The sequence below is a fragment of the Camelus bactrianus genome, chromosome X (genome assembly GCF_048773025.1).
Source record: "Camelus bactrianus isolate YW-2024 breed Bactrian camel chromosome X, ASM4877302v1, whole genome shotgun sequence".
Classification (NCBI taxonomy): Eukaryota; Metazoa; Chordata; class Mammalia; order Artiodactyla; family Camelidae; genus Camelus; species Camelus bactrianus.
Window position 1 is genome coordinate 37638517 of NC_133575.1, and position 21860 is coordinate 37660376.

The 21860-nt window shown below is 46.4% G+C and overlaps 2 non-coding genes across 2 annotated transcripts; both read left to right on the forward strand.

The window, feature by feature from the left end:
• Positions 1–8142: 8142 nt before the first annotated feature.
• TRNAA-UGC (transfer RNA alanine (anticodon UGC)) lies at positions 8143–8214 on the forward strand. Its single transcript has one exon. It is a non-coding gene; the product is annotated as a tRNA-Ala (tRNA).
• A 3587-nt stretch (positions 8215–11801) lies between these two features.
• On the forward strand, positions 11802–11872 carry LOC123612180 (small nucleolar RNA SNORD113/SNORD114 family). Its single transcript, XR_006719393.1, has one exon. It is a non-coding gene; the product is annotated as a small nucleolar RNA SNORD113/SNORD114 family (small nucleolar RNA).
• The last annotated feature ends 9988 nt before the right edge of the window (positions 11873–21860 follow it).

The window sequence follows — 21860 nt, forward strand, 5'->3', positions numbered from 1 at the left end:
CTCTCCACCCGTCTGGCCCTGAGCATGGATGCCCTCATCTTTTGACTCCAGGAGTCTCCACACCCCTCTGACCCCAGAATTTTCCACACCAAAGTCAGTTTTTCCACAGAGGTACATATACCCCAGATGGTATGTCCCCAGTGGAGTACTTACTTTAGCCTGAGTGACTCCTGGAGTGTTTCCATCCCAGTCTGTGATGACACAAACTTTTATTCTCCAGTCCCTGTGACCCCAGCCTGTGTCACACCAAAAGTGTATACCCCCCTGTCAGTTTGTCCACAGGGTGTCAACTGCTTAAACTGTGTGACAACAATGGGTGTCCATTCCCCAGTCGGTGTGACCCCAAGGGTTACTAGTCATTGTCCCCTCCAAAAGTGCCTATAGCGTAGTTCATATCACCACAGGAGGGTATACACTCCAGTCTGTGTGACACCTGGGGTATTCAAAACATAGTATGTGTGACCCCGTAAGTGTGCATAGCCCAAAGCTTCTGACCACAGAGTTGTGAAAATTACAGTCTCTTTGACCACAGGGGTGCCCACTGCTGAGTAGGTCAGTCAGCAGTAGCGCCCATGTCCCAGTCTGGGTGACCTCACCAGTGGCCATATGTCAGCCTTTGTCACCACAGAAGTGTCCACCCCCTCTGTGTGACCCCAGGAGTCTCCGGACCCCAATGTGTGTCCTCAGAGAAGCACACCCATAGTCTGTCTTACTGCAGATTTGGTCACAGCCCAGTCTGTCACTGTTGGCTCTCCATCTCCCCGTCAGTGTCCCCTAGGAGTGATCGTTCCTCAGACCACAAACTGCCAGGCGTGTTCGTGCTCCCATGTATGTCACCCCTGGAGAGCCCACAGTCAGCCTGTGTTTCTCTAGAAGGATCTAGTCAATAGTCTACGTGACCCTAGGGGATGATCACCTTTCAGTGTGACCACAAGGGTGGCCACCACCCAGTCTGTGTGTCCCCAGGATGATACACCCTTGGTTGTGTGAGTCACAGGGTTTTTAACAGCCCAGACTATGATGAGTGAAGTCTCTACACCCCAGCATCTGTGACCACCAGGGTGTCACTCCAGGAGTTGCCAGCCAGTATGGGAGCCAGGAGTGTCCGCATCTAAGTCTCTGTGGCCCCAGGCTCGTTCACTACATCGTCTGCGGGACCACAGGAGTGTCCATTTCCCAGTCTGTGACCTTCAGAGTCACTGAACTCGTCTGCATGATGTGAGCAAAGGGGTGTCTCCACTCCACAAATGTGTCCTCCCCTAGTCTTTGTGACCCCGGAAGGATCCTGTGTGTTTTACCCTGGCTGTGTCCACATCCTGAGGTTTGACTCCAGAAACATCCACACCCCAGGAATGTCTACCCCACAGTCAGAGTGAGTCTGGGAGTGGCCACAGCTTGGTCTGGGTGACCGCAGGAGTTTCCTCACCACAGTCTGAGTGGCACCATGAGTGTGTGCGTCTCAAACTATGTGATCCCAGAGGTAGCCACGCTCCCGTGGGTGTCCTCAGTTCAGCCTGTGAAGTTCCAGGATGGTTTTGTCCCAGTTCAGCCACCTCAGGAGTCTCCATTCCCCAGTCTCCATGACCCAGGAATGTCCACACCTAAGTTCTGGTAACAGAAGCCATGTCCTATCTCAAGTGTCTGGGCCCCCAGTGTTGTCTAAACCCCACGGTCTCTGGCACAGTGTGTCTACACAGGCATGTCTGTGGCCTCCAGAGGGTGTGCTCCCATCACTGTGACCACAGGAAGATGAGACTCCTGTGCCTGTGACTCTTGGCAGCTTCACACTCCAGTCTGGGTGACCCAGGGGAGGATGTCCTCCATTTGTGTGACCAAAGGAGTCTCCACGCCCCAGTATCTGTGACCACAGGGATGTCGATTCCCCCATTCAGTATCCACCCCCGTCTGTGTGTCCCAAGAGGCATCTCTGCTTCCATTGGTGTCACCACAAGCATTGTGACTACAGAGGTAGCCACAGCCGAGCCCATGATCGTCCAGCAATCTCCACGCCATGGTCATTTGACCACAGTGGCTCCCCAGTGGATGTGCCCTCAGTCATGCCCTTGTCCCAGTCTGTGGGACCCCAGAAGTATCCAGACCCCAGAGTTTCTGACTCTCAGGGGGCCCAAAGTTAAGCCTGTGTGAAACCAGGAAGTACCAGATCATAGTCTATATGATTCCAGAAACGTCCACACCCCGCTCCATAGGACTCTAAGAGAACATCTTACAGCCTGTGATACTTCAAGGGTGACCACCTCCCATTCTGCATGACCTCAGCCGTGTCCACGTCCCAGTGTGTGTGACCCCCTAGAGCCTCCACATCTGAGTGTGTGACCTCAGGTGTGTCCAAACCTTGTCTCTGTGATCCCAGGAGATCCACACCCCAATCAGCGTGACCCCAGGTTTGCTTATACCCAAATCTCATGACCTCATGAGTGTCTACACCCTTGTCTGTTTGATCCTAGGAGTGTCCACACTCCAGACTGTGCAACCCTGGGAGGATTCATATACCAATCAGTGTGACCCCAGGAGGAGTTACATCTGGAGAGTGATCCAGACAAAGGGGGAAAGCCTGTGCAAAGGCCCCGAGGTGGGTGTGTGCCTTGCGCATTTGAGGTACAGTGAACAGAGTGAGACAGGGGGCCAGTGGCAGGAGGTGAGGTTGGAGAGGTGATGGGGCCTGGTCCTATGCAGCCTCGCTGACCACGGGGAGGATTTTTGGCATTTTCTCTGAGTGAGATGAAACAGGGGTCTGAGCAGAAGAGGGATGTGGGCTGACTTGGGCTGTAATAGGACCTTCTGACTGCTGTGAGGAGAGACTGAAGTAAGTTCTTAGATCAGAGAGCAGGCTGAACCATGGAGGACAGGGGCCACAGGGGCCAGTACCATAACCACTTGACAGGCCTCCCCAGGGGGCTATACATCCTCTCTGGGGCATATGGCAGTGCTCCTCCTATTGCCCAGAAACACAGCATATGTTGGGGAGAAGCCATGGGGACCTCACTGTGGGACCTTAGGCCAGCTCTGCCTTTCCCTGGGCCCTGGGTTTCTGCCTTTGGCAAATGGGTAGAATCATTCCTGCCCTGCCAATCTCTCCGGTGTCTCTACTCACCTATTCTCTCCAACCACACCAGCCTCCTTGATGTTCTGTAAACACACCAAGCATTAGCCCACCCCAGGGCCTTTGCACCTGCTGTTTACCCTCTGCTTGGACACTCTTCCCAAGATCTGCATGTTGTTCACAGTGACATGGCTGCCCCCTTCACTTTCTTCTTTTCTCTGCTTAAAGATCATCTCCTTAGGAAGTCTTCCCTGACTATCCAAAATAGCACCTCATTCTTCTGCACCCCTGTGTCCTGCTTTGTTTTCCTTCACTGCACTCAGTACTTCCTAATAGTATATTATATGTCTACTCATTGAGTCAGCCAGGGCCCTGGGGTGGGTGGGTGGGGAAACACAAGGCATACATGGGTGGGATTTTGAAGAGACCTTAATGAGGGGGTTGTTAAAGAGGTGAGGGGAGGGTTCAGTAAACCAATAAGATCGCTGAGGTACCCGGGAACTGGCATCAGAGGGATGCTGTCACCATTCTTAGGCCTGAAGGGGCACCCAGCTGGAACCCAGCCTTGGTCAGTGAACAACCAGCTTTCTCTGTCCTCGCATTGTCCAGTCACCTACCAGGGCCTCTCAGCTGGAAGCCAGTGGGAGCAGAGCCTGGCTGATGAAATCCACACGGAGACATGGGGCAGGACAGAGAAGGAGGGGCAGTGGGTTGAGGAGACAAATAGAATAGCCAACAGGTTAATTTCATGTTCTCCACTGCCTATTGAATAATATTGGGCATGGAAGTTTCCTAAAGACAGAGATTTGTGCCTGTTGTGTTCCCTTCTGTGTTTTGAGTACCTAGAGCAGTGCCTGACACACTTAAAAATATTTGTTGAATTATAGTTTCCTCTGGATATGTGCCCAGGAGTGGGATTGCTGGATTATGTGGTAAGAATATAAAAAGAAATATAATATATATACATGTACATATATATAACTGAACCACTATGCTGTACACCAGAAACTAACACAACATTGTAAATCGACTTGACTTCAATAAAAAAAAAATTTGTTGAAAGTATGACTGAAACAAAATAAGATACAAAAGTATAATGTAAAAGTGAAAAGGTAAGCCACAGGCTGGGAGAAAATATCTTCCAAATGCATTATCTGACAAAGGACCAGTACCTAGAATATATAAAGAATGTCCACAATTCAGTAATAAGAAAACCAACAACCTAATTAGAAAATGGGCAAAAGATTTGAACAGACGCTGTACCAAAAGAGGAAATACAGATGGCAAATAAACATGTGAAAAGATGCTCAACATCATTAGTCATTAGAGAAATGCAAATTAAAACCACACTGAGATGTCATTGTACACTTATTAGAATGGCGAATCTTAATAAGACTGACCATACTAGCAACGTTGATGGACCTGGGGACTGTTGTACTTAGTGAAGTAAGCCAGAAAGAGAAAGAAAAATACCACGTGATATCGCTTATATGTGGAATCTAAATAAATTACGCAAATGAACTTATTTACAAATCAGAAACAGATTCACAGACAGAGAACAGAGAATGGTTACCAAAAGGAAAAGAGGTGGGAAGGGATACATTGGGAGCTCAGGATTGGCAGATACACATTACTATATATAAAAGAGATAAACAACAAGGTCCTACAGTATAACACAGGGACCTATTTTCAATATCTTGTAATAGCTTATAATGAAAAAGAATATGAAAAGGAATATATATATATGTATAACTGAATCACTGTGCTGTACACCCGAAATTAACACAACATTGTAAACCAACTATACTTCAATTAAAACAAATAAATAAATAAAGTGCAGTATTTGGCAAGCGATAAAGAATTCTGTCTATGAGAAAGGCTGTGACCGTGCCTGTCTTTACTCCTCCTCTCCATTTGGTTTCTGCACAGACACGTCTCAGGAACGCACCTGAGGAAAAGGAGGAGCCGTAGCCATCCTGCAGCTGCTCAAGGTAGCACTTTGTTTGTTGACTGTTAATCCCTAAGCTGTGTACCCCCCTACAAATTCATATGTTGAAGCCCCAGCCCCTAGTGTCACTGTTTTTGGAGATAAGGCCTTCGAGGAAGTCATAAAGGTTAAGTGAGGTCCTAAAGGTGGGCCCGAATCCAGTAGGACTGATGGCCTTATGAAAAGAAGAAGAGACACCAGTGAGCTCTTCCCACACACACATGCACAGAAGGAAGCCCATGTGAGGAAACAGCAAGAAGGCGGCTGTCTCCAAGCCAGGAAGAAAAGCCTCACCGGAAACCAGCTCCAATGGCACCTTGATCTTGGCCTTCCAGCCTCCAGAACTGTGAGAAAATAAATGTCTGTTGTTTAAGCCACCCAGTCTGTGGTATTTTGTTATGACAGCCCGAACAGACTAACACATTGCCTCTCAGTTTCAGATCTGACCCCAGGAGTCTCATTTTGGCCATGCATGAGGGCAGCAGGCATTCAGGTGAAAAGAAAATTCAGCACAGCCTCTTTGTCTAGTTGAAGGGGGCTTCAGCTCAGAGAAGGGATGTGTAGCCCCGGGAAACTCAGGGTGAAATCTGCAGGACTCCCACGGATTGGATTCTGGGGGCTAGATCTGCAGAACATTCTCAGCCACTCTGCAAGATGAGCGAGAATTGTTTGGGGAGCTTCCAGAATGGCCCTAAGTCTCCTTTGAGAGCCCCACCCAAACCTGATTCATACCAGGCTATTCTCCCACGGAACACATATGCAGTTTTACAGCCACCGGTGCCTTGGTTTGGGAGAGTAGCTGTGATGGTGTCATCGCAGGCCTGGTGGCAGCCCAAGGTTAAGGACAAATGTCTGAATCACTCTAGATGGCAGGGGCTGGGGAAAACTGCATTTACAATGTGTTCATACATGCGCACACATGGGGTACATGTGTGTGCATTTAGGCTGTGCTGGTTGCGGGGCAGGTGTGTATGTGCATTACACAGGTGCAAGTGTGCACTCGAGTGGAGGTGCTCAGGAGCAGATGAGCCCAGCAGGGACACAGGAGCCTGTACCCTGACAAAGGTTTATATGAAATGCAATTGTGCATACACACCAATATGCTCATGCATGACATTCCGCGTTCAAACCCTTATTGCCACGGGTGGAAGCCTGTTTGTGTCTTGTGTGTGTCTGTGCATACCCCAGGGTGTGCATGCGTGGCTGTGTGTGACTGCACTGGTACAGCGGAGCCCATTGGCCCAGGCTTGTGTGTCTAGTGTCTGTGCAAGCATACGATGGGTGCTCGTGTATTTGCCAGTGTAATTGACCTGAGAGCCTGGGCCTGGGCATGTGTATGGGCATGGCTTCAGGTATTTCCTGGGACTGGCTGCCTGGAGGGCTCATGGATGCACATGTGTGTGCACACAGGCACATGAGTGCTCAGGAGCTTGGACCGTGTGGTGTCTGGGCATCTGTACCTCTGGGCACCCATGAATGTGTGTGTGCACTGGTGCATATCTGTCCATGGGCCCTGTATGAATGTGCATGTGTGTGTGGATGGGTGCAGGTGTGCCTGTGGCCATGGCCTCAGTATCTGTGCAGGTGTAACTCTGGAGACCCATGCACATGTGTGTGCATGGTTTCATGTGCGGACGTGGGCCTGGTTCAGAGTATGTGTGTACGTGAATCCTTAGTGTGCGTACATGTGTGTAGGGCCCTGTACACGGCATGCAATCAAGTGTTCAGATGTGCCTGTGAGCTTGGATCTTGGTGTCTGTGCACGTGTCTCCCTGGGGGTGCATGTGGGGCATCTGTTGCAGGGATAGGCATGCAGCTTTCCTTCCACCTACACCTGGCTAGGGATTATAAGGGAAACCAAGGAATGTGCTTCTTCTAGAAATCCAGGTTTTGGCAAAGTCAGGAGGGGATTGGAATTCAGGACCGTTTTGCTTTTCTCAAACCCTGTTATTGGAGACAAAGTTAGAGCTTGGAAAGTGCCTCTTCCTTCCTTCAGTCCCATGCTCCTCAGTTGAGCACTGTGCTGGACTCTGGCAACCCGGAGATGATGTGCCCAGACTCCAGGAAAGATGAGTAATGCTTATAAGCCTCCGTGATATGAAGCAGAAGTGCCAGGAAGCTGCTCAGAGCAGGGAGAAGAGATTCAGGTCAGGCTTCCTAAAGGGTGGAGTAGGAGGGTGCAGGGAAGAGGGCCCAGGGCAATGCGGAGGGCCTAGACGTGCCGGGACGGGAATATAAAACTGATGAAATTAATGAGAATGTGAATATCCAGTGTCAGTAAAGATCGACCTCTTCATTGACTGCTCGGTGAAAACAAAACATTTGTAGAGCCTTTCTAAGGTACATCTTGGTAATCTAAATCAAAAATGTTTAGAAGGTCCCCCTACCTAGCAATTACACATGCAGCATTTCATCCTGAAGAAATAATTGAGGACATGGGCAGAGAAAAATTACAAGGCTGTTTATTGCAGTACAGTGGACAATAGCAAAAAGCTGGAAACAGCCAAATGTCCAGCAACAGGGAGACTGCTTCAGTAAATTATATCCATATGCAATTATTCCAAAATAATTTTGTAGAGGTCTGTTTGTGGCAAGCCTTGTTAGTGGCACATCTAATATACTTTCCCCTTTTCTTCTATGCTAACAGAACCCAGAGATTGTTCAGTTAGCAATGAGTGTTCACTGCTCCAGGCACAAAATCCTGACAATCCTGTTCCCATGTTCTGCCAGCTATCTTGGGGAACTGTACTCCATTGAAGTCAGCTGCCTGTGCCCAATGTCATGCTCCCTTCCAGGAGTGGGGGCACCCCACAGCTAAATAAAGGCCCAGCCTTCTTTCTTCAGTTTGGGACAACATTACAGGGCCCTCTAAGCTACAAAGACAGAAATCAAGGCAGATACACAACAAGGTATAGCACAGGAAACTACACTCAATAGCTTGTAATAGCCTATAATGAAAAAGAATATGAAAAGGAATATATACATATATATATATGTATAACTGAATCATTATGCTGTACACTAGAAATTAACACAACATTGTAAATCGACTATACTTCAATAAACAAATAAATAAGTTGATTTACGGGGCGGGGGTGGTAGAGCTCAGTGGTAGAGTGCATGCTTTGCATGCATGAGGTCCTAGGTTCAATCCCCAGTACCACCATCAAAATAAATAAATAAACATAAATCCCCCCAAATAAATAAATAGTACAAAAATAAAATAAATGTTCTAAAATTTTAAGTTGATTTGTATAGCAAAAAAAAAATAATAAAGTCATCAAGATTTAAAAAAAACAGTCAAGACAAAGGCCTCGACTCAGAAGGCAAAGATCTGAGAGTGGGACAGCAAGTGTTCAGTCAAGAAAGTGTATCTGACTCTCTCATAGCTCATAGGAGACCAGATGCCCCGGCCAGGGAGGGGCCTAGAGCTGAATGAGGGTTGGTAGGTGGGGAGCACTGTCTATCTACCCCTGGAGTGGGCAGCTTACACTTAGGAAGCTGTTCAGGGTTCCATGGGTCATTGAGGCCTCGGGGAAGCCATCTGCCCTTTCCCAGCCTCAGTATCCTTCACCGTCAAAGGTCTTGCCTGCCTGCAGCCCAGGCCCAGGGAAGCACTGAGCCCGGAAGAGTAGCACACAGGCAGCGAGCCGGCAGAATGGCTGCTCCCTGCCACTGAGTCCCCATCTTGCTCCTCTGCCACTTTTGAGTCTTCACACCCTGCCCCCAGGAGCAAGGCTTGGAAATGGGTTGGGAGAGGCTAGGCCTCATGGGGCTGCCACCCTGGGTGAGGAGGGGGCAGCTCCACTGCTAACCCCGATTCCCCACCAACTTGCCCAGGCAAAGTAGGGGAGACAGAGAGACTCCCCCAAAACCCTTCTCCTGGCTCAGGTTGGACAATGGTGACTGCAGCTCCTGAATTCCAAATCCGGCCCAGATGGAGAGCAGGTTTTGAGAGAGCAGAGAGGTCCACCCTTCTAGGTTCAGTGCCCTAGCCCTGCCCATCTTCACCGCCCCCAAAAAAAGCCTCTCAAGTGTAGCATCAGAGCCTTTCTGTGCTCCTACCTCAAACCTAAGCAGATAGCTTTCTTTTAGATCCTTCAGGGGGTCACCACTAGTGACTGTGGAGTGTCACGTGGCAGCAGGCCACTGTGCACAGCTGGTCAGGCTGTGCCCTGGCCAGAGACACCTAGCCAAGGAGGAAAGTGGGGGCAGAAATACAGCCTGGGTGCCTCTAGCATCCCTGGGTCCTGGCCTGGGGCCGTGTCCATCAGGAGGCAGAAACATCCTTCCCTGAAGTTCACAAAAGCCCTCTGTGACCTGGTGGTGCCCCTCAGTGTCCAGGGCTTGAAAGCAAAGAAGTGAGGAGATGGATGAGTCAGAAAGTGGATGTAACCCCAAGGGCTGGGCACTTCTCAGCCCAGGAACGCCTAGGAGCTGGAAAAAAAAGCCTCAGCCATTGTCTAGTTCAGCCCTATACATTGTCAGGAAAAACAATGAAGGGCTTTTAAATGGACAGAACTATTCCCAGGTGTCCTTTCAATGGGACTTGGTGCATCTAGGGGACTTTACAGCTTATCTGAGCCATAGGGGCAGCACCCTTGTCTCTGGCTGGGCCATTTTGAAACTATAGAGACAAGAGTTAACATGTGCAAAGGGGGTGGTGGGAAGGGATAAATTTGGGAGCTTGAGATTTGCAAATGTTAACCACTATATATAAAAATAGATAAAAACAAATTTCTTCTGTATAGCACAGGGAACTATATTCAATATCTTGTAATAACCTTTAATGAAAAAGAATATGATAACGAATATATGTATGTATATGCATGACTGGGACATTGTGCTATATACCAGAAATTGACATTGTAACTGATTGTACTTCAATAAAAAATAATAATGATAATAATAATTCCTAAAGAGTTTACCCAAAAGCTCTTTCTCATTTGCATTTAAGTTACTTATAAGAATATCACACCAAGTTATTTTTCTTGCTGATACATTTGTAACAGATATAACAAGGTCTTACTGGACTTCCATTAAACCTAGGTACAATAAGTCTTATGCTTAACATTTTTTTTTTGAGAAAGAGTTAACATGCACAGACCTGAGGATTCCCGTTATTAAATGTGCAAATAAACTTTGTATGTAGATATACAACTGATTTCTGCCCTGTAGAGAAGATGGTTCCAAATATCTGGTGCAGCCCCTGGCAAGTTCATTTACATCTGTCTGCAGAGTCTGATTGTAACGTCTTCCCAGTTCTCTCATTAATAAAAGACCTAAATAAAATCTTTGGTATGCATTCACTTTATATTTGTATGAGTTGTGATGTTACCGCTTTGGAGATTTCCCTTTAACGGCATCTATCAGCTCATAGCACAGATGAGGTCACCAAGGTGGAAAAGAAGGGACTCGCATGAAGTGAGCCTCAGAGGCTGGGGTTGGGAGACAGAGCTGAATCCAGGCCATTCTGGGCTCTGCCCGGCTCCTGGAGGGAGGGGCTGTGCTTTGCACAGTGTGTGGAATAGGGGGGCTGTGACACCTCCCCACCCTGAGGATGTGGAATGACCCTCTGGGGTGAGGGGCCACCCCTGTTGGTCCCCACCTTCAGGGCTGTGCCCCCATTCAGATCTAAAACACAGCCAGCTTCCCGTCCCCATCCTGGACAATGGTGGTTTAGGTGGGCTTATTAAGGACATGCAGGTGCCAAAATGCCCCCACTGTCATCCTGGGCTGCTACTTGGCTAGTAACTCCAGTAGGAACGGCTTTCTTCTCGGGCAGGTTGCCGAGCCGCAGCTTCCTTATCGATGAAATGCCGGTAATTATGGTTCCTGCCTTACAGTGGTGTGGAAAAGATCAACTGAGATAATGGAAGAAAAGCTCTTTAAATTGTCCAGCACAGAGCAAGCACTCAATATATGTCTGCTGCCAGTCATTAGGTCTGTGTGCTTTGTGGGACTGCCAATGGCAGACAGCTTGGAAAGGATGCGTGGGACCCCTTCCAGACGCTGGCCTAGCAGGACCCAGCTGCACCATCCTAGGCTACGACACCCAGCAAGTGCTCCCTGGGCGATGGATCAGTGAGTCAGATCCCTGGCCAGCAAAGATACAGCTGGCTAGCTCTCTCTGGCATCCCCGTGCTGCCACCCACGGGATCCTGGGGCCCAGAAGGCAAAGGGGGGAGGAACACATGGAAGAATGGGTGCCCTGGGGGAAGTCACCTCCTAGGGCCCTGGTTTCTCCACCTGCACCACAGGCACTTTGGAGCTGGGAATTGTTAAGGATCTTTGCAGCCACCTTTTAGGGGAGAACAGATGGTCTTCAAGAGCGTAACAGCTGGAAGCTGAGGCTCCCCCCCACCCCACTTCCCACTCCCTCGCCAGGCCCTGCTTTCAGAGATAAAGCACTGCAGACAAGAAGGAGAAAGGCACGCCCCTCCACAACAAGGAAGTTGCCCTGCAGGCTGAGAGGCAGAGCTGGCGGAGAGCCCAGGTGCCCAAGGCTAATGTGGAGATTTTGGTCCAGGTCACTCCTGAGGCAGGCCTGGAGAATTTGGAGGGGCCCAGGGATGGACTCAGTGGCCTGAGGGGTCCTTTCCAGCCCTTGGATCAGAACCGTGACCATGGCATTGGCATGCTTTGACCTCAAAGGACACTTCTTTTGTGTGTGTGTATGATTTATGTTTATTTATATAATAGTGAATTAATCAATAATCAAACGGAGATGACATAGAGAAAAAGAGCCCATGCTAGACCAATGATGTTGACTGGTGGCACAGGAGTCATATACGAATGTGATGTGTCTGTAACTCTGATGCCACACAAAGCAAACTCTTGTCTAGCTTCTGTTGTAAATGACCCAATGGGTCAACGCTAGGAATATACAAACATCATATTCCTATTTGGGGTCTAGGATTTAAGTTAATTATTTTTTCTGATTTTTTAACATGTATGTTTTCTTTTTTCTGGGGTTGGGGGAGGTAATTAGATTGATTGATTGATTGGTAACGGAGGTACTGGGGATTGAACCCAGGACCTCGTGCACGCTAAGCTCATATTCTACCACTGGGCTATGCCATCCCCCCTAGATTAATGATTAATAAATCAGTAATCGAGCCATTGAAAAATGTGAAAGACAGATAAAAAGAAGAAGGTGAGGCATTGTCAAAGGATCAATCTTGAAAATGAGCAGAGAACCTCACTGGGGCAGGAGAGGGCAGGAAGGTGGATGTGTTCTTCAGGGATCTGTGGGTTGTAAAAGATAGAAACACAAGTCAAACCATCTGAAGGACAATGGACTTACTCCGGTAACTGAAGAGACCTGGGTGTGCACTTCACATCTGAGAACTCTCTCTCACTGGGACTGGGCTCTGCTTTTTCTTTGACAGCGTTATTCTCAGCAGCTCCTCTCCTGGGGTGGCCACTGCACCTCCACCTGAACAGATAGGGGGAAAGGGAAGCCTCTTTCCCTGTAGTCCCAGCTTCAGGTCATGTGGCCTGGCTTGGGTCACATGCCCATTCCTGATCCTGTGGTCAGGATGACAGATTGTCCTGATCAGCCATGCTAGTCCTGGGTCCACCCCTGGAGCTTTGGACTGGGCTGGGGGTAGTTAGCCCCAGAAGAACCACACACACTGGGGTAGAGGGAGGCATGTAGTCAAAAGAAAATGGAGGGGGAGGGGGAGGGTATAGCTCAGTGGTAGAGTGCATGCTTAGCATGCATGAGGTCCTGGGTTCAATCCCCAGCACCTCCATAAAGGAAGGAAGGAAGGAAGGAAGGAAGGAAGGAAGGAAGGAAGGAAGGAAGGAAGGAAGGAAGGAAGGAAGGTAGGTGGTGTTTAAAAGAAAAGGGGAAGGGTGTTGAGTTAACAAAAGGAATGTTTGCCTCCTACAGTCAGCCACGACTCACGGAACCCTTCAGTCAAATCACTGGCAGCCTCCGCCCCTCTCTGCCCATTTAGAGGGTCACAGGTTTACACAGTAAAGTTACCTCATCTCTCTTGGCCACCGGAAATTCTGCCTCCCATGACAGATTAAAAGGTATTTTATACTAAAATGTCAGTCATCCAGAAGCAGTTAACATGTTTGTGGCAGAGGCTGTCTGAAGAAGACAAAGCCTTACTGGAAATGATTTCATCTAATGGTGGAATTCAGGGCAGTGTGGAAATAGGAAGAGGCGATCTCTGGGGAGACCTCCAAGTTCGCAGTGGCTCTAGCAGCCCTGAGGCAGCCCAGGAGGAAAGAGAAATCTCCTTCCTATCTTAGGTCTCCATGCAAGGCAGCTGGCCCTCCCAGGCACATCAGAGCTCCAGGCTCTTCGGTTCCCTTGCTCTGAGGGATCTGTCTGTCCAACTGTCAACCTGTCACTTCAGCTGCTCCAAAGTTGTTGCGTAGATGTGGCTTCATCACCTTCAATTTCTAACACTGAGGAAGGATCTTTCTGAAGAGAGCGGATTGTTCTTCTGGATAATAACAGATAAGTTCTGTGTTGCGGGGAGGACAGAGGGGAGGGTCCAGGAAGCAGACAGGACAGGTCAAAACATTAGAACGTGTCCATTGACAGATGACTGGATAAAGAAGCTGTGGTATACTACTCAGCTATAAAAAAGAATTAAATAATGTCATTTGCAGCAACATGGATGGACATGGAGATCATCATTCTAAGTGAAGAAAGCCAGAAAGAGAAAGAAAAATACTGTATGACATCACTTGCATGTGGAATCTGAAAAAAGACACAAATGAACTTACAAAACAGAACAGATTCACAGACACAGAAAACAAACTTATGGTTCCCGGGGGGAAAAGGGGTGGGAAGGGATAAATTGGGAATTCAGGATTTGCAGATGCTAACTAATATATATAAAATAGATATACAACAGGTTTCTTCTGTATAGCTCAGGGAACTATATTCAATATCCTGTAGTAACCTATAATGAAAAAATATGAAAATGAATATATGTATGACTGAAACATTATGCTGTACACCAGAAATTGACACATTATAACTGACTATACCTCAATAAAAAAAAGAAAAAGAAAAAAATTTCAAATACAAAAAACCCCAAAGCATTAGAATAGTCATCACCCACTTTTCCATCCATCCACTCACTCACCCATCACCCAACCCCTCGCCCAGGCTTGCACCCATTCATCCACCCATTAGTGACCCACCTACCCACCTATTTTTTCATTTTAATCATATATTTTATTTAACTAAATATATGAAAAATGTTATTGTTTTCATTTGTTTTTTTTAATTGAAGTAGAGTCAGTTACAATGTGTCAATTTCTGGTGTACAGTACAATGTTCCAGTCATGAATATACATACATATGTTAATTTTTTTCCTATTCACCTATTCATTCATCCATTCATCCACCCATCCACCCACTCAAACACCTACCCAACCCTCTACCTGCCCACATAACTGGAGACTGCTGTGGCTCCAGCCCATGCAATGCACTGGGAATGCAAGCATGAGTCCCATCTACTCCCTGGTTTTAAGCCCTCCCAGCCTAGCTGGAGAGACATCCATGGGCATATTTCACCGCATGATTCTGTGATCCCAAGAGAGAGATGCAGGAAGGCCATTCCTAAAAGTGGGAATAGCGTGGGTGGATTCTGGGAGGCATAAGAGAGGTGAGTGTGGTGGAAAAATCGGGTGGATGAAAGGATGAGGTGGAAGTTGACACTGGAAAGATGAGCAGGGACCTTTCATTCCTGGCCCTGGAAAGCCAAGGGTGGCATTTGAGCCAAAGAGCCAGTACCCTGAGAGTGTGGCCAGAGACCTGGGAGTGGCCAGCCCGCTCTTGCTTCAGGCCTCAAGGAGACATGAATAGCAAATCCGCCGGTGATTCAAAGAAACAGAAAGACTCCAAATCTCAGAAATGATGCTTTGAGGGAACTGTCTCTGAGATGGATGGACAGATGGACAGATGGATGGATAGACGGCTGGCTGGTGTGCAGATGCAATCATGAACTCCAGTCCATGCCACATGCTCTGGGGACATGTGCAAGGGACCCAGTGTGGTTTGGGGCCATTAGGCATGTGCATCCCCACGTACCTGGTTCTGCAATGCTGGGGGTGCTGGCAGGATGCAAGGCCACATTGCCAAGGGAAGAGGAGGGAAGGGAGTGCTGGGCAGCCGTGCTGGAGAGCATCTCTAACCAGAAGGTGGAGGTCACTCTTAGCTGGGGCTCTAAGAATTTCCTCTAGGGAAGGAGATTCTGAAATCTCCTGAGTATAGCTGAATATTTTTATCTAAGAAACTATCGGAGGGGGGAGTGCTATAGCTCAGTGGTAGAGCGCGTGCTTAGCATGCATGAGGTCCTGGGTTCAATAACCAGTTACCTCCATTAAAATAAATAAATAAACCTTAGGAAAGAAAGAAAGAAAGAAAGAAAGAAAGAAAGAAAGAAAGAAAGAAAGAAAGAAAGAAAGAAAGAAAGAAAGAAAGAAAGAAAGAAAGAAAGAAAGAAAGAAAGAAAGAAAGAAAGAAAGAAAGAAAGAGAGAAAGAGAGAGAGAGAGAGAGAGAGAGAGAGAAAGAAAGAAAGAAAGAAAGAGAAAGAAAGAAAGAAAGAAAGAAAGAAAGAAAGAAAGAAAGAAAGAAAGGAAGGAAGGAAGGAAGGAAGGAAGGAAGGAAGGAAGGAAGAAACAAAGCCAGTCATCCTAGACTCCTTGTCATAAGCATTGGACACTGTTGGCTCTGTGAGATGGTGTTGTCTTGCATAGGGGACCAAGAGCCAGCAGGACAGTCGAGGACATGCAGTAGGGATGACATGGCTGAACCAACCCCTGTGCTGCATACTTCCAGGTGTCAGACCCTGTCGGGAAAAGGGGACAGCTTAAACAGCTCAACATGAGGTCAGTATAGTCAGATCTTGGGGCACCAGAGGGACCTGGGGTAAGGGTACGGTGTGCCAGGAGGCCCTGGGGTGCCAAGAGCTGTGGAGGGGGCAGCAGCTGGTAGATGGGTTAAGGCAGGAAGCTGAGGGCAATAGGACTGCAGGGTGAAACGTGGGGTCCCCCAGACCCAGAGAGTCCCCTTGGCAGCCCCATCCCAAGTGGTCTTCAGGCAGGCAGAGGCCAGTCTTACCACCCCTCCTTCACCCACGCTATTCAGCTGCTTGATGGGGTCCTGTAGTCAGCACTTGCTGGGCATTGCCTGGAAGCCCAGCCCAGCTCAGCCCAGTGCAGAAACTGGGGGCCCCAGACAGAACAGATATGCAGGCCCTGCCTAGCGGGGAGACAGGCGCTTCTGGGTGATAAGGCTAATGAAGGGAGGGTCTCTCCAGGGTGTGGAAGTGCCAGAGGCAGGAGGTGGGAAAGGTTTCCCCTACCTGATGGGTGACACCAAGCTGGGTCTTAAAGGGAAATTAGGAGAGGCTGAGGATGAGAAGTGGAGGAAGGCATTCCAGACTGAGGGGATGGCATGGGCCAAGACAGGGAGGTATGAGATGAGAAATAGAAAGATGGGAATGAAGCATGCTCCTGGTGATGGGGTTTGTGAGGGGCCAGAGCCCGGAACCAGAGCAGATGGACCAGGAAAGAGGAAGCCCTTTGGGTTGAGACCTCACTGCCTGAAACGCCTTGAGGGCAACCCAGGTGTGGGGGTTCCTGCATCCCTCACCTCAACCTGGGATCTTACTGCTCCAATCAACAGAAAGAAAAAACTAGGGCGGGGAGAAAAAAAAAAGCCATCCTTCAGATCTGAGCCCGTGTGTGTGCTGTAGGCAGTTCTGTGGCCCCCAGGGGCAGGTGGCGGGGGCGGGTGGGGCGCTGTTGCCTTCCTGTTGGGGTTTAGCTGGGCTAGAATGGGCTTGGGGACAGGTCCTGTGTCTGCTGGACACACTTCACCTTGGGGTCAGCCAGCGTGGCTTCCAATTCACATCCAGCTACCAGCTCGGAGGCGGGGACTTTGAGGAAGTCACTTAATCTGTCTAGATCTTACTTTCTCCATCTATTTAATGATGCTCCAGGCTCCGGCCCACTTAATTAGGAGTCTGAGGACTAGAGGGTCCAAAGAGCCCTTGAACTTGCAGCCAGCTCTGTAAATGATGTCAAAGCCTTCCAGCCAAAGACCCCCCCAGGAATACACTGGTGGTTGAACAAAATTGGTTGACTGCCCTTTTCAACAAGAGAGAATGCACACTGTGGGGAACTGTGGGGTGTCTCAGTAGAGGACGCAGGAGAGAACTTCTAGGATTTGGGCTAGTGGGTACATGATTTGGGGCAGGGTTTAAGGAAGCAGGGCTTTGCTCTGGATGGGAGGTGGGGTGATTCTATGATTGGGGATCTTAAATCTCTAGAAAGAGGGAAGATTAAAGTGAGGCTCAAGTTGTAATTGGGAATTATAATTGGCAGCATATAACCAGGTTAGGGGACTACTTGGTCATCTCTGTGGCTTGGCTAGTGTTCATGTTCCGTGTTCAGACATGATTATGGGCGGTCTTGTTCTTGTCTTGATCTCTGGCGGGTCGCAGAGTGACCTTGTTTGGGGCTGGTGCACTATGAAACTCTTCACATTCAACGGGAGGACACCGAGGTCTGGTTGTGAGTTCTAGCCCAGCTCCTGGATGCACAGACTGCTTTTCTCTTTCTCGGCTTTTTACTAAGGAGAGGGCTTTAATCAGATTTTCCTGGGAGGCCTGGGATCCCACAGAGAAACAAATGTTTCATCTCTAAAATTGCCTATAGCCCAGACAGTCCAAGAGGGCCCCTCATGGCTTATCACTCGTGACCTCAGTTGCTGCTTCTGTGAACTAAACAGTTCCTATAACAGCATCAGGTTGTGTGGCGGGAGGGTGTAGCCACCTGCAGAGGCTCCGACAATGCTGGTGAAATTAAATCGCTCTGTAAAAACCAGTCTTTGTGAAATTAAATCCCTCAGTCTTAAAACCAACATGGACTAATGAATGGCAGCAAGGAAGACTGTTTGGTTTCTCTTGTGAATAGCAGCTTTTCTTCTCCGTGCTTTTGAAAATGTCCTTTTTACAACCCCAGTGCAAGGGAATTTGACATCTAACAAAAACTCAAATGTGTTTCTCTTTTGCCCCAGCAATCCCACTTCCAGCCATTGGCCTTAAAGATACACCTCCCACAATGTGAACATACATATGCATAAAGTAATTCGTTGTAGCATGATTGATAATTACAAAATATTGGCAACAATGTCAGTTCCTAGACACAGACACTGGTCGAATAAACTGTGGTACAGTTACACAATGGAGTGCTATGCAGCTGTAAAAAGACTAAGGAAGAAAACTATGGATGAAGGAGGAGTGATTTCCAAGACACATTGTTAACTGGAAAAAGCAAAGTGCACAAAAGCATCTATAGAACACAACCCCTCGAGTAAGAAACAAGATGATATAAGAAAACATATGTATATTTGCTTATCTTTACAAAAAGAAACGTAGAAAGGCTAAACCAGTACCTATTGAGAATGGTTGCCTAGAGGGCTGGGTGGGAGCCAGCTAAAAGGAATGGGACAGAGAAATGACACTTCTTGTTGTCACAACAACATACTTTTTGATATAATTTCTTTTTTTTTACCGGAGGTACTGGGGATTGAACCCAGGACCACATGCATGCTAAGCACGTGCTTTACCACTGTGCTATACACTTCCCCCATACAGTTCTGACTTTTGAAACCACCTTAATGTTTCACATACTTAAAAAAATAAATGAAATTAACAAAGATGGGGGCGGAATCCAAAAATAGAATACAAACAGAAACAAATGAACCTTAGTCATATTTCAAATACAGCCTCACCCAAAGGGGAGCAGGAAGAACTAACCCAAGTAACTTTTGAACAAGGTATCCATCAGGCTAAAGACAAAAAGGACTGTAACAAACACTGGCCTCTGGTTGGTAGGCTTATCTTCCACAGTGAATCAGGTTAGTGAATCTGAAATTACTGAATGTGTATTTTAGGACTGAGCAAATAAGTAAAATTCTTGTGGATAATGAGGATCGGGTTTCTCACTGTTGGAGAAGGGAGTTACAAACAGAAAAGGAAAAGTCTACGAACACTGGGGTGTTGTGAATAACAGCTTTTCTTCTCTGTGACATTGGTATTGTAGATTTCAGTCAGAACTTATTGTGGATTTTAATATACAGGTAGAAAGATAGATGTGAGTATGGATTTACATACATATGTATATATGGATTCACTACATATACACATTCATATTTATATCCTATCTCTGTCCACTGAGAAGGCCTAGAATCAGCAACATGACAGAAGCAATGAGCAGTTCTAGGACCCAGATCTTGGTGTCCTCAGTGCCATTGTCCACTAAAAGGAAACAAGGCTCCTTGGGGGAAATGGCTGACTCCAGGGCCAGGACTAGGAAAGTACAAGATGGGCCTGAAACATCCTGATATGATCAAAAGAAAGGATGTGCTCAAAAAATGATGGAGACGTAAACTATAATGAAAAAAGAATATGAAAAGGAATATGTGTATGTACATGTATGACCGAAACATTATGCTGGACACCAGAAATTGGCCCAACATTGTAAACTGACTACACTTCAGTAAAAATAAATGAATTTTTTAAAAATGATGGAGACATGTCAAAAGGACACAGCCAGCTCGAAGAGACTCCCTCTGGCCAAAACTAGAACAATCTGAGCATTAAAATACTGATAATTCTTTTCAACAAATGGTGTTGGTAAAAGTGGATATCCACATGCAAAAGGATGAAGTCAGAGCTTTATCTCACATCTTACACAAAAATTAACTCAAAGTGGATCAAAGATATAAATGTAAGGCTGAAACCTATAAACCCCTTAGAAGAAAACATAGGTGAAAGCTTCATGACATTGGATTGGATTTCTACTAAAAGCATAGGCAACAAAAAAATAGGTAAGTTAGCTAGGTCAAAGTGAAAAACTTCCACACATCAAAGGACACAATCAACAGAGTGAAAAGGCAACCCATGGAACGGGAAAGAATATTTACAAATCACATATCTGTCTGATAAGGGGCTAATATCCAGAATATATAAAGAACCCCTACAACTCAACAACAACAACAGCAACAAACAATTCCATTTAAAAATGGACAAAGGACTTGAATAGACATTTCTCCAAAGAATATATATAATCGAAGCCAAGAACCACATGAAAAGAAGCTAAATCTCACTAATCATTAGGGAAATACAAGTCAAAACCGCAGTGAGATACCACCTCATACCCATTAGGGTGACTACTATAAAAATAAATAAATAAAATAAAAAATAACAAGTGTTGGTAAGGCTAAACTTATCAGAACTCTTGTGCACTGTTAGTGAGAATGTAAAATGGTACAGCCACTGTGGAAAACAATATGGTGGTTCCTCAGAAAACTAAAAGTAGAATTACCATATGATACAGCAACTCCATTTCTGGATATATACCCAAATGAATTGAAAGCAGGGACTCAGAGAGCTATCTGTATACCCATGTTCATAGCAGCATTATTCATAATAGCTGAAAGGAGGAAGCAACCCAAGTGTCCACCAATGGATAGCTGGATAAACAAAATGTGGCATATACACCAAAATGGAATATTATTCAGTCTTTAAAAAGGAGATTCTGACACATGCTACAATATGGATGAACCTTGAGGACATTGTACTAAGTGAAATAAACCAGTCACAGAAGGGCAAATACTATATGATTTCATTTACATGAGGTACTTAGAGTAGCCAAATTCATAGAAACAGAAAGTAGCATGGTGGTGGCCAGGGGTTGGAGGAGGGAGAAATAGGGAGCTGATGTTTAATAGGTACGGAGTTTAAGTTTGGAAAGATGAAAACAGTTCTGGAGCTGGATGGTGGTGCTGATTGCACAACAATATGGGTATACTTAATGCCACTGAACAATACTTAAAAACGGTTAAGATGCTAAACTTCATGTTACATGTATTTTTATCACAGGTTTTAAAAATTATGCTTGGTGACAGAGACAAGATACAAATGATGACCTATTATGTGATTTCATTTATATACGATGTCCAGAATAAGCAAATCTAGAAAGAGATTAGAGGTTATCTAGGGCTGTCAGGGGCAGAAAGGGAGTGACTGCTAATGGCCACAGGGTTTCTTTTGGGGGTGATCAAAATGTCCTACAATTAGATTGTGGTGATTTTTGCACAAGTCTATAAATATACTAACTACCATTGCATTGTACAACTAACTCGAGTTATGGTATGTAAATTAGATCTCAATTAAGCTACTTTTATAAATACATATAATAGTAACAGATTTTAACCTGTAAATTATGAATCTCATAGTGATACAAATAAACAAATGAATAAATACATGGGGAAGAAGAGAAAGCTCTTTGGCACAGTAAAATCCCAGCTACACATGTAAAAGAAAGTCATCTTTTGGCCACCATCATAGTAGTAATTGCTTCAGGCAAGAATCATCAATGTATGCTAGATAGTGAATGTAAGTTTGAAGAAAAATTGGAGAGTGACATAGTCTCAAAGTATGTCCCTATAAGATACTTATTAATTACAAAGGGAAAAGAGTACCTTTACAGAGGAGAAACCTGGAAGACACTACGTTAATCGAATGATCAAAGCTAATACCAACAATTTTGAAATTAAGCAATACTTCGTGCTTCCGGATACACCAAGTAGAACACAGCGTCACTTCTGTGGAATTCCTGCCAAAAATGCATAATCCAAATCTAATCCTGAGGAAACATCAGATAAACCCTAATTGAAGGACATTCTTCCAAAGAACTGACCTGTGCTCTTCAAAAACATCAAGATCGTGAAAGTTAATGGAAGACTGAGACATTGTTCCAGA